This window comes from Protopterus annectens, chromosome 11.part0 (genome assembly GCF_019279795.1).
Source record: "Protopterus annectens isolate FY-2018-M chromosome 11.part0, PAN1.0, whole genome shotgun sequence".
NCBI classification, from domain to species: domain Eukaryota; kingdom Metazoa; phylum Chordata; order Ceratodontiformes; family Protopteridae; genus Protopterus; species Protopterus annectens.
The window spans coordinates 478,843,824-478,858,171 of NC_056745.1; the positions used below are offsets into that span (position 1 = coordinate 478,843,824).

At 43.3% G+C, this 14,348-nt stretch overlaps 1 protein-coding gene across 1 annotated transcript in view; it reads right to left on the reverse strand.

The window, feature by feature from the left end:
* Positions 1-14,348, reverse strand: part of OSBPL8 (oxysterol binding protein like 8) — a 3,324,100-nt gene that overhangs the window by 2,265,567 nt on the left and 1,044,185 nt on the right. The gene's annotated exons all lie outside the window — the stretch shown is intronic.

The window sequence follows — 14,348 nt, forward strand, 5'->3', positions numbered from 1 at the left end:
AAACCTGTGGTAGATTTCGATTTATCTGCCATGGTTAACAAAGGAAAAAAAAAAGAGGAAAAAGCAGAATCCTACCAGCGATGGTAGGCAAGATTACCTATCGGTAAGTTAAAAAAAGGGAAGGAAAAACTACCAGCTATGGTAGGCGAAAAATACCAAGTGGTACAAGGGACACACAAGATGGAAAGATTGAAAGAACTATAGGAGAAAAGTTTAAATATTGAAAGGTATTGAAAAATAGTTATATTTCAAAAGAATACACTTAGCTGCAAGAGAGAATTGGCTGACGCTTCTTTCTACAAGAGTGGCAAATGAGATCTGAGGTAATGTAGAGAGGGGCATTATGGGGAGACCTTTAACTCAAGAGTTTTTTGGCTGGCGCGAGCTATATAATGGCCCGATTGGTTCCAAGGATCAAAACCCATAACCCATCCGTCAAGAATAGAGGAAGACTGACATCATCAGCTGTACAGTTGTGTAAAATCTTACCATAACAGCAAATGTCCTTTTCATCTCTGCCAAAGATAGCTCAACATCTGGCAAGTACACCAAAGCCTTTACTGCCTAGGAGCATTGTACATCAGACATAAGCTCTCCATGCAAGCTCATGGCATAAAGGTGACATACTTATGCCCCAACCAAGAACTGAAGTGCCCCAGGAGAACCAGGATCCTGAGTGGAAAGAACATGCATATCTTGAAAAAGGAAGGAAGAGAAAAAGAACCTTTCAGCCAGGAAGAAAATACCACCCATGAAAAAAGAAGAGGAAAAGAAAGGGTGGTAGGAGGAATTAAGTGAGTGATGCAACAGTGAAAAGGAAATCTACTGTTATGGTAAGATTTTACACAACTGCACTATGTCCTTCCATATTACTGTTGCAGCATTTTATTACCTCTGGGAGAGAGTACAAAAGCTACTGTGAAGGGAGGGAGGAGGTAAGGAGCAGCCTCCATAAACCAATGAAGGATAACCTTGGAAAATACTGCCCTAGCTCTGGAAATGACATCCAATTTATAATGTTTAATGAATGTGGGAACAGAAGATCAAGTAGCAGCTTCAAGGATGGAATTGGTGTCCAACCCTTGAAGAAAGTCACCAAGGAAGCCACTGCCTAAGTAAAATGACCCCAAACAGAAGCAGAGAACTGCCATGAAAAGAATTACAGAAAGAAATGACCTTGGAAATCCAGGAGGAGATGGATTGCTCAGAAACTGCCAAACCCAATGTCCTGGTATGAAAAGAAACAAAAAGTTAATCAGATTTACAAAAGGCTTTAGTTTTGTCTAAATAACATCTGCGCTGTCTATGTGAGTCCAAGATATGAAGCACCTTCTCACTAGCAGACTGCGGAGAAGGAAAAAAGGAAAGAAGGTGGAAAGACTCATTAATGGACAATTCATTAATCACCTCGGGCATAAAAGAAAGTTTCATATGGAGAGACACTATGTCTCTATGAAAAACCAAAAAAAGAAGGGCCACTATCAAGGCCCGAAGTTCAAAAACACTTCTGGTGGAAGTCAAAGCAACTAATAAAACAGTCTTCCAGGTGCAATGTTGCCAAGAAGAAATAGTAAGCTTGGAAGAAGTACGAGTCAGTTTTTCAAGGACAAAATTAAGATCCAAAGGAGGAGAAAGAATGGGCTTTCATGGCATGAAGGGCACCATTTAGAAACTGCTTGACCTTAAACCTACAGGCCAGTGGAGGATTCAGTTGCAGACAGGCAGAAATTGCTGAGAAGGGAATATTCACTGAAGAATATGCCAAGCCAGCATGTAAACTTCACATAGATAGGAAAGAACCAAAGAGGACTCCACTGGAAAAGGAGCCTGGTGATGTTAGGACACCACCCAGAAAATCTCTTCCACTTGGGCAAATATGATTTTCTGGCATTGGGTTTCCTGGTCTCCTGCAAGACCTTAAGCATATCCTCAGAAAATTAGTGTTGGAAAGGAATCAAAACCCTAACATCCAATGTGTCATTTGAAGAGTTGATACGTGTAAAGGACAGATCCATTGTCCTGTATGAGAAGGTCCATGCGGTGATGCAACTTGTGATGACTGCCCCAGCCAGATGGAATAAAAGGGGGAACTAGTGCTATATGGGCTAAAATGGAGTCACTAACAAGTTTTGTGGAGTGTCCTTCTTGATCTTGTGAAGGACCTTGGGAGAAAAGCCATAAAGCAACATACCATTCAAAGTGAAAGACATGGTGTCTACTTTCCAAGCCAAAGGACTTGGGACTCTGGAACAGAACTTGATGCAGCTGCCTGTTCAGAGGGTAGGCAAACAGCTTCACTTGAGAATTTCCACTATCACAGTGAAGCATCCATTCTTGAGGCTGTGTCATGGACTTGCTGAGAGAATCTACCACAAGATTGTGCTCTGAAGGTATGCAGAATGCCTATAGGGTCACCTACAGATTGATGGCTATTTCTCACACTTGAAGGGCTAGTCTGCAAAGAAGGTAAGATGTCATGCTCCCTTGCTTGTTGATGTACCAACATGAATGTGCTGTCTGTATAAACCTTTAAGGGACCTGCCACCCAAAGTGATTGGATAGCTTGAAGAGCCAAAATGAGAGCCCTCATTTTCTTGATGTTGATGTGATCTGCTCTCTGCTGAGTGGCTCAAGTACCCTAAACCTTCAAGGTGCCTGAAACGGTTCCCCACTGCAGCTCTGAGGCAATCATGACAAGTCCCAGGGATGGCTGAGGAGCTTGGAAATGAACACCTGGATTGAGAGATATCCATTGAATCCACCAGTGAAATTCCAGTTTGAGACAAGGGAGTGGGTGGCAGTGTTGAAGCCACACTGATTTTAGGTACCACTGAAACCTAGTCCAGGGAAGCATGGGAACAGTACAGGCCATGAACCCCAGAGCTCTACAAAACTCCCTGGCCGAAATACAGGAAAGGGGAAGCAGGGAAAGAAAAGTCTGAGAGACAAAACTGTGACAGTAGGAAGGCAGGCTAGCAATGGAACAGTTTGGATCCTGCAGACTAGAAAAATGTGATCCTGAGACAAAGTCAATATTGACTTTTGAATACTGTAAGATGTGTAAAGTGAAGATCCCTCAATAGTTTGGTTTGGGATGGGGACTTAAATAAGAGGTCGTCCAGATAGGGAAATATCTGAATGCCCCGAAGACTTTAAAAAGCGACTACCAGAGCTTGGCATTCTGTGAACAAGGTGGGTCTGTTGAAAACTCAAAGAGCAAACCAGAGAACTGAAAATGACAGAAACACAAACATTTCCTGAATAATAGATCAATAGGAATATGGAGATAAGTGTCCTTTAGATGCAGGGAAAGCAGAAAAGCCTGGGATGGCAACAGATGAAACAGAGTTGAAGAGAAAGCTTTTGGAAGGATGGCACAGGGACTAAAATATGCAGGACAGGTCTCCAAAACCCCTCTTTTCCTGGGGACCAGAACATCCTGGATTAAAGCCCTTTACTCCTTTTGGACTCTGGAACTGAATGAATTGCACCCTGGTCCAACAGATCCTGCAACATCACTGGAAAATGGATAAGTTGTTCTGCAGAAGGTTGACAGATACTGGAAAATGAAGTAAGGGTTTTCAAGGCCATAAAGTAACCCTGCCTGATGACAGACAGAACCCAAGAATCTGTGGTGATGTTTTGCCAAACTTGGAGAGAAAGAGCCTGAGGGACAAGATAATCTGGCTAAGAAGAAAAGATGGCAGAAAAGTAGATGGCTGCAAAGTTATCAGGAAAGGGTGGCTTACAGGACCTGGGCATTTGAGTAGGCTTATTAGAAAAAATGAACCAAGGAGCCTTCTTACCCTTGGAAGACTGTCCAGGCAGTCTATGCAAAAATGCAGTTTTGAAGGATAGTTGCTCTGAAACTTGAGAATGGGAGAAACAAAGATGCGGTTTAAATCTTACATGACCTTACCCTGATCCTGAAAAGTCTTAAAGAACTTTGCCACAGCAGTGCCAAATAAATTCTGGTTATCCAAAGGAGCATCCAGAATTTTCATCTTATCATCATCCATTAAGGCTTGAAGGCGAAGTCAGGAATAGCGCCTCATCAGAGAGCCTGAGGTAGCAGCCCTTGAACAGGCATCAGCAGCATCACATCTGGATTTTATAGAAATGGACACTGGTAGTCTGGGGCCACAGCAGCAGCAGAGAAGGCATCTAATAAAGCAGCCAAGCACAGGAGGGGCAGCAGAAGGTTTAGGAAAGTCCATTTGTAACAACTCATAGTACCTTCTTCTGGACATCTGATACCTGAGAGCAATCCCATTTAAAATGCTCCATCATATGCAGGACAGTGTCCCAAATGGATAGTTCTTTTAAAGGAGCATCATGACTAACAGATTCCTCTTCCTCTTTCCCATAGTCTAAAAAGAGAAGGCTGTAAGATAAGTAGGCTAAGCAGTCAGCGCCAGAGTCAGAATCCTCATCCGAGAACTCAGGGTCCCCCCTGCCATTTTAGGGGGTAGAGAACCAAGGAAGTGTAGCAATAGAAACCCGCTGGGGAGGCTTTAAAGCAATCAAGGCACTGAATAAGCCTTGTGCGAAGTCCTGCCATTCTTTCTGTGGCTGTCTGGCAGCTGGCACCACATGCTTAGTCTTCTGCCTTTTCTTTAAAGGGACATCTGCTTTGACAACGGATGAATGGCTTGGACCCCAGCCCGGATTTGATCAAGGTACCAGCCACCTCTTCCCTGACAAGGAACCTTGGCACAAGTATGAATAGGACATGCTGGAGGGATAGATTCATAACCCAGATGCTTCCCATGCTTTGGAACAAGATCCCAGTTTATGTTAGGCAGAGCCCCTCACTGACTCTCTTCAAGAGAAATCTTGATGAGTGGATGGGAGATCGTAAGTTTACCCCAGGGGTCACATCTGTGTCACTGCTAGACAGGGGCACAGTAAACTAATTCTATTATATAAGGGGGCCTTCACTGTGTCACTACTAGACAGAGTCACAGTATTCTAAATCTATTCTGTGCATTTTTGTACCATTTCATGGGGTGGCGAAAGCCACATCACTATGGCTAGGCTTACAAATGCCCCAGGGCAGATAGCCTAGTACTAAACTATGAAACTATGAAACTATGATTCCCTTTAGGGCCATGAGAGATCATCAGCTGTGCTTTCCCCTTAACATCCACTGCAGACATCTGCAAGGCCTCCTAGGATGTGCGAGAAGGCAGGTCTGATAAGGTGGCACCACAGGAAATTACAGCAATTCTGAGCAGTCCTCTGGGTTCTCATCCACCTCAAGAGAGATGTCCAGTGGAGTTTGGACAGCAGCAGGCTCAGGCCTAAATTTCTTGGCCTTTTTCTCAAGTGGTGGCTGTACCTCAGGGCAAGCTAATTCTGCCACAGTACTTTAGGCCAATAACTTGATGCGTTGGTTCCAAAATATATTGAAAGGGAAGAAAGATGGCTATGCAAAGTATTTGGAACACAAGCCTGACAGATGGAACACAGTGTGGTCGTGAAATGCACCTTAGAAAAATAGGCATCTATCATGATGGTCCTTATGGGGAATCTGCATCCCACACTGACATTTCCCTTTTTTGGATAGCATGTAACCTTCTATAAAATGGAATAAAAAGAAAAATGTACCCCAAAGGGATACTTATCTAAAAGTATAGGCTCAGTATAACTAGCACAACAAAGAGCATTCAGATGACGTTCGATAATGCCATTTGGACATACGGCAATAAAGTTCTGTGTTGGCAGTGTACATACATCAACTTTCTGTCCTATGCTTGAGAGAAAAGTATATGTTTGACGTACAGTGCTACTAGGTAACAAAGACTTTGGTATACTGGCTGGATGTTGGGCTATCTTTGGCAGGAAATCTCAGAGGTGATGAATACTGCAACACTGATATAGGAGGACATCCACTGCCTAAGATAAAAAGGGGTCACCACAATTATCTTTGGAGTTCTGAATCTTGACAACACTAGTTATTCAGAGGAAGGGCATTCAGGAACATTCCGGTCCATGGGATTGAAAAGGCATCTGTTGTGCAGGCGGATCAGCATGGCGTCCTGGAGTAGAATTTCTTTTGTCTGTTTTGACTGAAGGCAAACAGACCTAAGTGAGGAATTCCCTGTAGATTGATCAATTCATAAAACACTCCAGGTGTAACTTCCATTTGTGAGGGTCTATCTTAGTTCTGCTCACCCTGTCTGACACACACATATGGGTTTTAGCATCTGAAGGAGGGTGATCAGCATTTTAAATTCCTCAAATTATCATAGAAAGCCAGCAAATATATATATATATATATATATATATATAAATGTACCTGACTATTCTTTTTCCACATTGGCCTTCAGAAATGTAAATTAACATTTTTACCAAAGTTATCCAAAACATTTTCCACTTTGTCAGAAAGGGTAAAGCTGGCAGCATTCAAACTTTGATATGGCAATTACTAAAGAATCTTCCCTTAGATTATTGAAAAACAAACATATTGGACTTTGGCACTTTACATAATTTATCAGAATACAAATTTGGGAAAATGGTGAGTCTCCACAAAAACATAGTGCCCCTCCTTTCCCACCAGTACAACCCTCTTTATGTCTTCTTTCCATGTGTTCCTTGTCTTCTCTTTCCCTCATTCTAGCTTCTCCCTTTCCAACTTTTTAAATGATCAAGCAGGGTTTCCAAATAAGGATATCCTTAGATTCAGTAAATGAAACCTTAAAGCTGCTTTTGTTTACTGCTGAAAAGCTGGGGTGAGCACAGGTTGTCTTAAATAATTTCAGGACAGTGTGTGCAGGCTTACACATGCTAGCACATACTAATATATACATACAGCTTCTATTGTACATAAGTACACCAGTTTAACCCATTTTACACTACTGAAGATAGGAGAATTTATTGAGGGTGTTTCAGTGCAGGACTGAGATTTTCTATAATCAGCATAATTTATTTGCACTTAACCCCTTTGCATATATAGGCACAACCCACAAATTTTCATATTATTATTAACAACTCCTCAGACATTCTGGAAAACAACAAAGATGGTAATGTTGTACAAAATACTCAAGCAGAGCAGAATTGAAACTGAAAATCATGTCCAGGGATGTGTTTCCCATGCCTGAAACCGCCAGCTTGCAAAGATCATTCAAGCAAAGATGCCAAAAAATTGCAAAATTGCATGTTAAACTTTTCATAGAAATGGAAAAATAGTAGGTTTGAATAAAGATAAGTTGTGTAAGAACTTATGTCCTTGTCTTCAATGTTGCAGTACTCTGCATATGGGTTTACCCTTCTAATCTCATGCACGTACGGCCAGTATCAAAAAGCTTTCAGTCCATCTTAAGTGCACGACACGTCAGGTCTAGGCAAGAGTACGTGGGCCAAAAGTGACGTTGGTATTCACCAGCCCTTAGAACTGAAGGCCCCAGTTGGAGCCAGACCTAATAGGCCAATGCCAAGTCACTACCATCCAGAAAGGGAAACATAACTGATAAGTAGGGAAGGAGGGGAGGGTAGTAATACTGCAACATGGAAGAGAAGGACATCTACGGTTATGGTAAGTTCTTACACAACTTTTCTATGTCCTTCTATTCCTATGTTGCAGTATTCTGCATATGGGCGAGTGCCAAAGCTCACTGAGAAAGGGTGGTTGGTATGGAAGTAGATTCCAGGAACCCATGCAGGATAGCCCTAGAGAACCCTGCCCTGGACCTACAAATATAGTCTAGTTTGTAGTGTTTGGTGAAGGTGTGAACTGAAGACCAGGTGGTTGCCTCCAGGATAGAGGAGGTGTCTAGGCCCTTGAAGAAAGCCCCTGAGGATGCCATGGCTCTAGTGGAGTCGGCTTTTACTGTACCCTGAAGTGATTTACCATGGTGTTGGTAACAGAAGGTAATGGCCTTGGAAATCCAAGTTGAAATAGTCTGTTTGGACACAGCCTTCCCTAGTGCTCTAAGGTAGAAAGATCTGAAAAGTTGGTCAGTCTTTCTGATAGACTTAGTGTTGTGGAGGTAGAATCTAATTTGTCTGTGAACAATCCAGGGAATGAAGTATTCTTTCACTTCTTCCACAGGGGTTTGGATAAAAAACAGGTAAGTGGATGGCCTGATTGAGAGACAGGTCATTGACTACATTGGGCATGAAGTATGGATTTGTCCTGAGGGTAACTGTGGCTTTATGAAAGACAAGAAAGGGAGGGGTAGCTATTAGTGCCTGGAGCTCTGATACCCTTCTGGCAGAAGTGATAGCCACTATAAGGACTGTCGTCCAGGTGCAGAGCTTTAGGGAAGCTTGATCAGCAGGCTCAAAGGGTGGCAGTGTAAGCTTCTCCAGCAAACAGTTGAGATCCCAAGGAGGAGGGGTAGGTTTCCGGCGCGGAGGAGGTGTCTGAGATGTAGGAACCCTTTGAAGAAGAGCTTCAAAGGGAGCCTGGATTTCAAGGGGGGATCCATGTGTAGGCATGTAGAGATAGCAGCCAGGTGTGCCTTAACAGATGAGTAGGCCAAGCTGGTCTGAAGTAACTCACACAAATAAGACAGCACTAGGGGACTGTCACTATTAAGCAGATCCAGCTGCTTATTTTGACAGCAAGAAATGAACCTTTTCCATTTAGACAGGTAAGATTTTCTAGTGTTGACATTGACCACGTCCTCATCGTAAAGGTGTCTGTATGGGATCAGAAGCCTATCCGCCACAGGGTCAGGTGTAGCAGCTGCCTGTGTGGGTGGATTTAAGATCCCCTGTGCTGTGTGAGGTGGACTGCTCTTGGACAACTCAAGGAGTAAGGGGAACCAATGCTGTCAGGGCCAGTAGGGAGTCACCAACAAGATTTTTGGATTCTCCTGCTAAATCCGTAGCAGGACCATCTGAATGAGAGGGATGGGGGGAATGCATGAAGGTATTTCTCCTTCCGTGAAATAGTGAAGGCATCTGTTGCCAGTGCCTGTGGGTCTGGTGTCCTGGTACAATATCCAGGAAGTTGCCTGTTGTTAATGGCAGAGGCAAAGAGGTCTATTTGTGGTTTACCCCATCTGTGGGCCATGTCCAGGAAGATATCCCTGAGAACATCCATTCATGACTGTTTGTGCTGGTTCTGCTCAAAAAATCTGCTTGGGAGTTGTAGAGAGAAGGAATGTATGCTGCTTTCAGGGTAATTCCCTGGGAAGTGGCTACCTCCCACACTAGTATAGAAAGTCTGCAGAGTAGGTAGGACTTGGTCACTCCTTATTTGTTGATATACCACAGGACTGCAGTGTTGTCTGTGCATATCAGGAGGGATCCCTAATGAAGGAAAGGAGTGAATGCCTGAATGGCTAGGAGGATTGCCTCATTTCTCTGGCAGTGATGTGTTCTATTTTCTGCCTGTATGTCCACTGGCCTTGAACTTTTCAATGGCTGAGAGTGGCCCCCTACCCCAGGTCTGAGGCATCCGTTTGCATGACCTGAGAAGGTTGAGGTGGTTGGAGGGGGAGTCCTTGGTTGAGCTTCACCTGGGCCAGCCACTATAAGATCTCCTGTTTTAGGCATGGAAGCAAAGGCAAAATGTGTTCCAGTGAGTGGCTGTGTTGTTTCCAGACAGAGCATAGGTACCACTGTAGTTTTCTCATGTGTTATCGAGCTAGGGGTAGCATGGGAATGGTAGCTGCCATGTAACCCAGCAGCTTGAGGTACTGCCTTGCAGTCAGATGAGGGGAGAGTAGAATCCCTTGCAGCTGCTCTATAAGAGAACTCACCTTTGCTGAGGGCAGGTATGCCTCCATCATGTCTGTGTGGATTCTGCACCCTAAGAACACAATGTCTTGGGTCGGTATGAGGTGGGACTTTGGGAAGTTTATTTGGAACCCAAGAGCCTGTAGGAGACACATCACAAACTTGATATGGGTTAGGAGTGTTTCCTGGCTGGCAGCCTGTAAAAGCATGTCATCCAGATATGGGAATATGTGTATCCCTTTTGTCCTGCAAAAGGCTGTTACTGGAGCCAGGCATTTGGTGAAGACTCTGGGTGCGGTTGAAAGTCCAAAAGGCAAGGCAGAGAACTGCAAATGTGAGGAGCCATCTAAGAATCTTAAGTGTTTCCTGTTTGTGGGTCTTATGGGAATGTGTAAGTAGGCATCCTTGATGTCTAGTGTAGCTAGGAAGCCTTTGCCCATAATAAGAGAGAATAGAGTTGGCAGGGTCAGCATTTTGAAAGTTGGCACCTTTAAGGATTGAGCCTTGAAAGGTCTAGGATGGGTCTCCATGGCCCTTCTTTTCTGGGAATTAAGAAAATCCTTGAGTAGAACCCTTTTCCAAATTGGGAGGGAGGTATTCTTTCTATACTGTCCTGGTTTAAAAGGGACTGTAGTACTGGTAGCAGGAGGGGCAGTTGGTGAGCAGGAGGTTGTAGCTTGCCTAGACTTACTGGAGAGGTTATCCAAGACCAGAAGTAACCATCTTGGAGGATGGAGAGGACCCACTTGTCTGAAGTGATCTGATTCCAAAGAGGAAGGCAATGGGAAAGGGGAGCAGACAGTGGGATGGAGGCAGCTGGTAGGGGAGGCAGGAGTGGCAGGTAGTCAGACACTACCTGCCCTGTCCAGAAAAGTCTTCCTTTGACTAGAGGAGGAAGGTGTTCTAGCTGAAGGATTTTTCTTCCTTGCTTGCCTGTGTCTAGTTTGAGGAGCCGGATTGGAGTGTTTCCTGATGAACTGTGTTTTTGCAGGATAGCTCCTGTAAACTTTAAGTACAGGGGAAACTAGCAGATGTTAAAGATCCTGCATCTCTTTTCCTTTTTGTTGCAGGGATTTGAAAAGATCTGCTACTTTTGAGCCAAATAAGGCAGCACTGTTTAGTGGTGTATCACTGAGCTTAGCCCTGAAATCATCTGGCAGGTCTTGCAAGTGCAGCCAGGAGTATCTACGAAGTGCTGAAGCTGCTGACCTTGCTGAGGATTCTGCAGCATCATAGCTACACTTAATTGAATGCCTGGTGACCTGAGATGTAAGGGCCAGTAGAGAAGACATAGCTGATTTGGCTGAGGAGTCTGGAATGTCTGCCAACTGTTGGGTGGCAGAGTCTAGAAGAGACAGGGTGTACTTTGCCATATGAGTCTGGTAACTAGTAGCTGTAAATGCCAAAGTGGAAGAGGTGTAAATCTTTTTGCCTAGCCTTTTCATAGTTTTGCTGTCTTTGTCAGCAGGAAGGGTGGTGGTGGTAGGCAAGAGTTTGGAAGCTTTGTCTGTGGAGATAGAAATGGTAGCTGGATCTGCAGGAGGGCACTTAATCAAGTGCTTAGCTGAACCTGGAACTTTGTACAGTCTGTCTGCTCTACGAGGAGCAGGAGGTTGTGAGTCCTGATTGAGAGATGCAGAGGAAAAGGCATCTAAAAAAGCAGACAGTATAGGAGGAATAGCCGAAGGGCTTGGTGTTTCCATTTGAATGAGGTCATAGTACCTCTTTTGTATTTCAGACATGTCTGTGGATTCCCATTTGAAGTGTTCCTTCATTTTAAAAACAGTTTCAGAGAAGGTCTTCAACAGGGGAATCTGGGTCTATAGATTCTTCTGCTGGGGATCCATATCCCAAGGGAGAAGAGAGTTGTGAATTATAAGAGAGGGAAGCATCTGAGGAATCTGAACAGATGTCCTCTTCCCCAGTAACTGTCTGCAGGTTGAGGCCTAGGACTAAGGAGAGGAGGAAAAGGTGCAGGAGCAGAAGCAGCTGATGTAAGCCTCAGGGCCATGAAAGTGAGAAAAAGGCTTTGGTAAAAGCCTGCCAGTCTGGAATACTTTCTGCTGGCTGGGAAATATGCTTCCTTGTTTCTCTCCACTTGAGAGTCCCAATGAGTGCCTGTTTAGGAGCGGGTGTCAAAGTCTGAGGTAGGGAATTGGAAGGTTCCCCCCGGCATCCAAAACAGTCATCAGAATAGCCTCTGCAGATGCGCTGTCACTCACCAGTAGTACGGCTTCCACAGAGATACCCACGACATCTGGTGTGGCAGATCTGGGTCCAGATCCTAAAGCCAGGCAGATGTCGACCACAGCTGTGGATTAGCCGGAAGAGGCTCAGCAAGCGTTACAGGCTGTAAAGATTTGGACTTGTTTTTTGGCGGTTCAGAGGCGACATCTGATGAGCCCCCCCATACGCAAAGCAAGTTGTTTTAGAAGATGGTTCTCTAAGTACAAATTGAGCACATGCAGACAACTGTGCAACGTTTTTGGAACAAACGCCTGGCAAATAGGGCAGGCCTTATAATCTTGCGACCATCCGAGACAAAACAAATACTTATCATGAGTGTCTTTATGAAGGATCTGACGACGGCACTGACATTTACCCTTTCTGGATGACATGAAAAGGCAGTAATACAAAAGGAAGAACTAAAAAGGTACCCAACGGGGTACTTAGCTTGAAACTTGAACCGGTTGTCAGCGAAAGCAGAAACACCTAGTGTACAACTGGTGGCTGGAAAGAGGGCTACTCCATGCCGACGTCACTTTTATGGCCCACGTACTCTCGCCTAGACCTGACTTCTTGCACACCTAGGAAAGACTGAAAGCTTTTGGATGCTAGCTGTACGTACACGAGACTAGAAGGGTAAACGCATATGCAGAAAACTGAAACACAGGAATAGAAGGAGTTCATTCTTTGAGTTGATCATCATCTAAGAAATCACAACAAGAAACAGTATGAAAGAATTAATATGGGGGTAAGTCCCACCTCTATTGCAGGTAGCACCAGCTAAGAGTTCATATGGTTTTAAAACAATGCTTTATAAACAGTCTTGCAAGACAATAATGCCATGCTATGCTTGGTATGAATAGAGTCTTTTTTATGTGTGAACAATCCAGTAGGAGTCTCCTTGAGGGAAAACATTCAACAGTCAACAATTCCATCTTGCTGTCTCCAATAGACTCAGTTCCTTCAAACAGAGCCAAAAATATGTTCAGCTCATCACCATTCAAAATAAAGGCATCCAGAAATCTAGGCATGAAAGTGAAAAACTGGCAGATGAAAGAATAATATTGTAGCTACAAATGCTCAACCCCCTTTGAGACAATGAATTTATTTTGCTGGGACTATTTTTAGAATACTTGAACAACATGACCAGCTGTGAAATAGGACACTAAATCATCTTCATGTAAGATAAAAAATTAGCTCTGTCAAGATCAGTGGCTGAACTTCAGTAATGCAAGTATAGCACTAAGTGTTACAACAAGTACTTCCACTATCCATACTAAAAGGCAAAACCCATGACAATGAGAAAATATATATCCTTTCCTTAAACCATATTAGGACATAATTCTGAATTAAAGCTCCCACAAGATTATAATAAAAAATATTTGTTTTGTTTTTTTTACTTACTAGGGTGCAAAGAAAACCTATCTTATCTTAGACTCTTTTTATAGTTGTACTCAACAGGCTGTATTTTTAAAGCCACTAGTGAACAACACTTACTAAAACCCTGCTCTGTCCCACACTTGGGTTTGTACACCTGAATGCAATATAGGAGTATGGCCTAACTAAGCAACATCTGCACAGACGTGTCAAGGTTTCCACATTACAAAATGTGCATTCCTCTCTAATATTCAATTTTGAACTAATCCAATACTAAATGTTCTGTTCTAAAATGTAATACATTATGATCCTTGTTTAACAAGTTTTATCTATTCACTTACTGTTTATCAAACATTTACTTCATAAAACAACTATTAGGTTTTCTTTATTGTTCACAGTATTGGACATTTGCTTTTGGGGCTTAGATGAATTTTAGTGTTATTATAATTATGCAATTATACAATTATTTAATTAATGTACCTATTTAATTTAAAGTATTTTAAGGATGGCTTTCATTTTAAAGAATTTGTACTCTGAAGATGCCCTTTACGATGTTGGGTGAAAGCGCTTAGTACGGAGATATTTTTGTCGATGTATCATCGTTTTTATTTTATTATTAAAAAGTTGTATCAACAAACCAGTTTTTTTAACGATCTTCCAAAAAAACCTAAGGATAAAGACAGAGATAGGCAGCACAGGTCCAAAACTGCCAACGACGCTTCCGTTAAGCTAGTCGTCAGTTCTCCAGTCCTCAACGAGGCACTTTCGCAGCTCCTGATGCCTGCTTCTATGGATTTGCAGGCTGCTACCGAGACCCATTCGGAGTCCGGAAGGCCGCAAGACTCCTCTTTGACTAAGGATCTTGCGGAAGTCTTTACCTTGGATGGGTCCGAAGCCGCTGAGCAGGCACTGGCTTTCGAGGAAGTTCTTTGCACTACCGATACTCGACACAAACTAATGACTTCTTTCACGTCTTCAGTTCTTTCTAAAACCACCAAGTTTCTAAGGTCCAGGGTACAAACTATGCCTAAAAAATCAACGACCCAAGCTCAGGC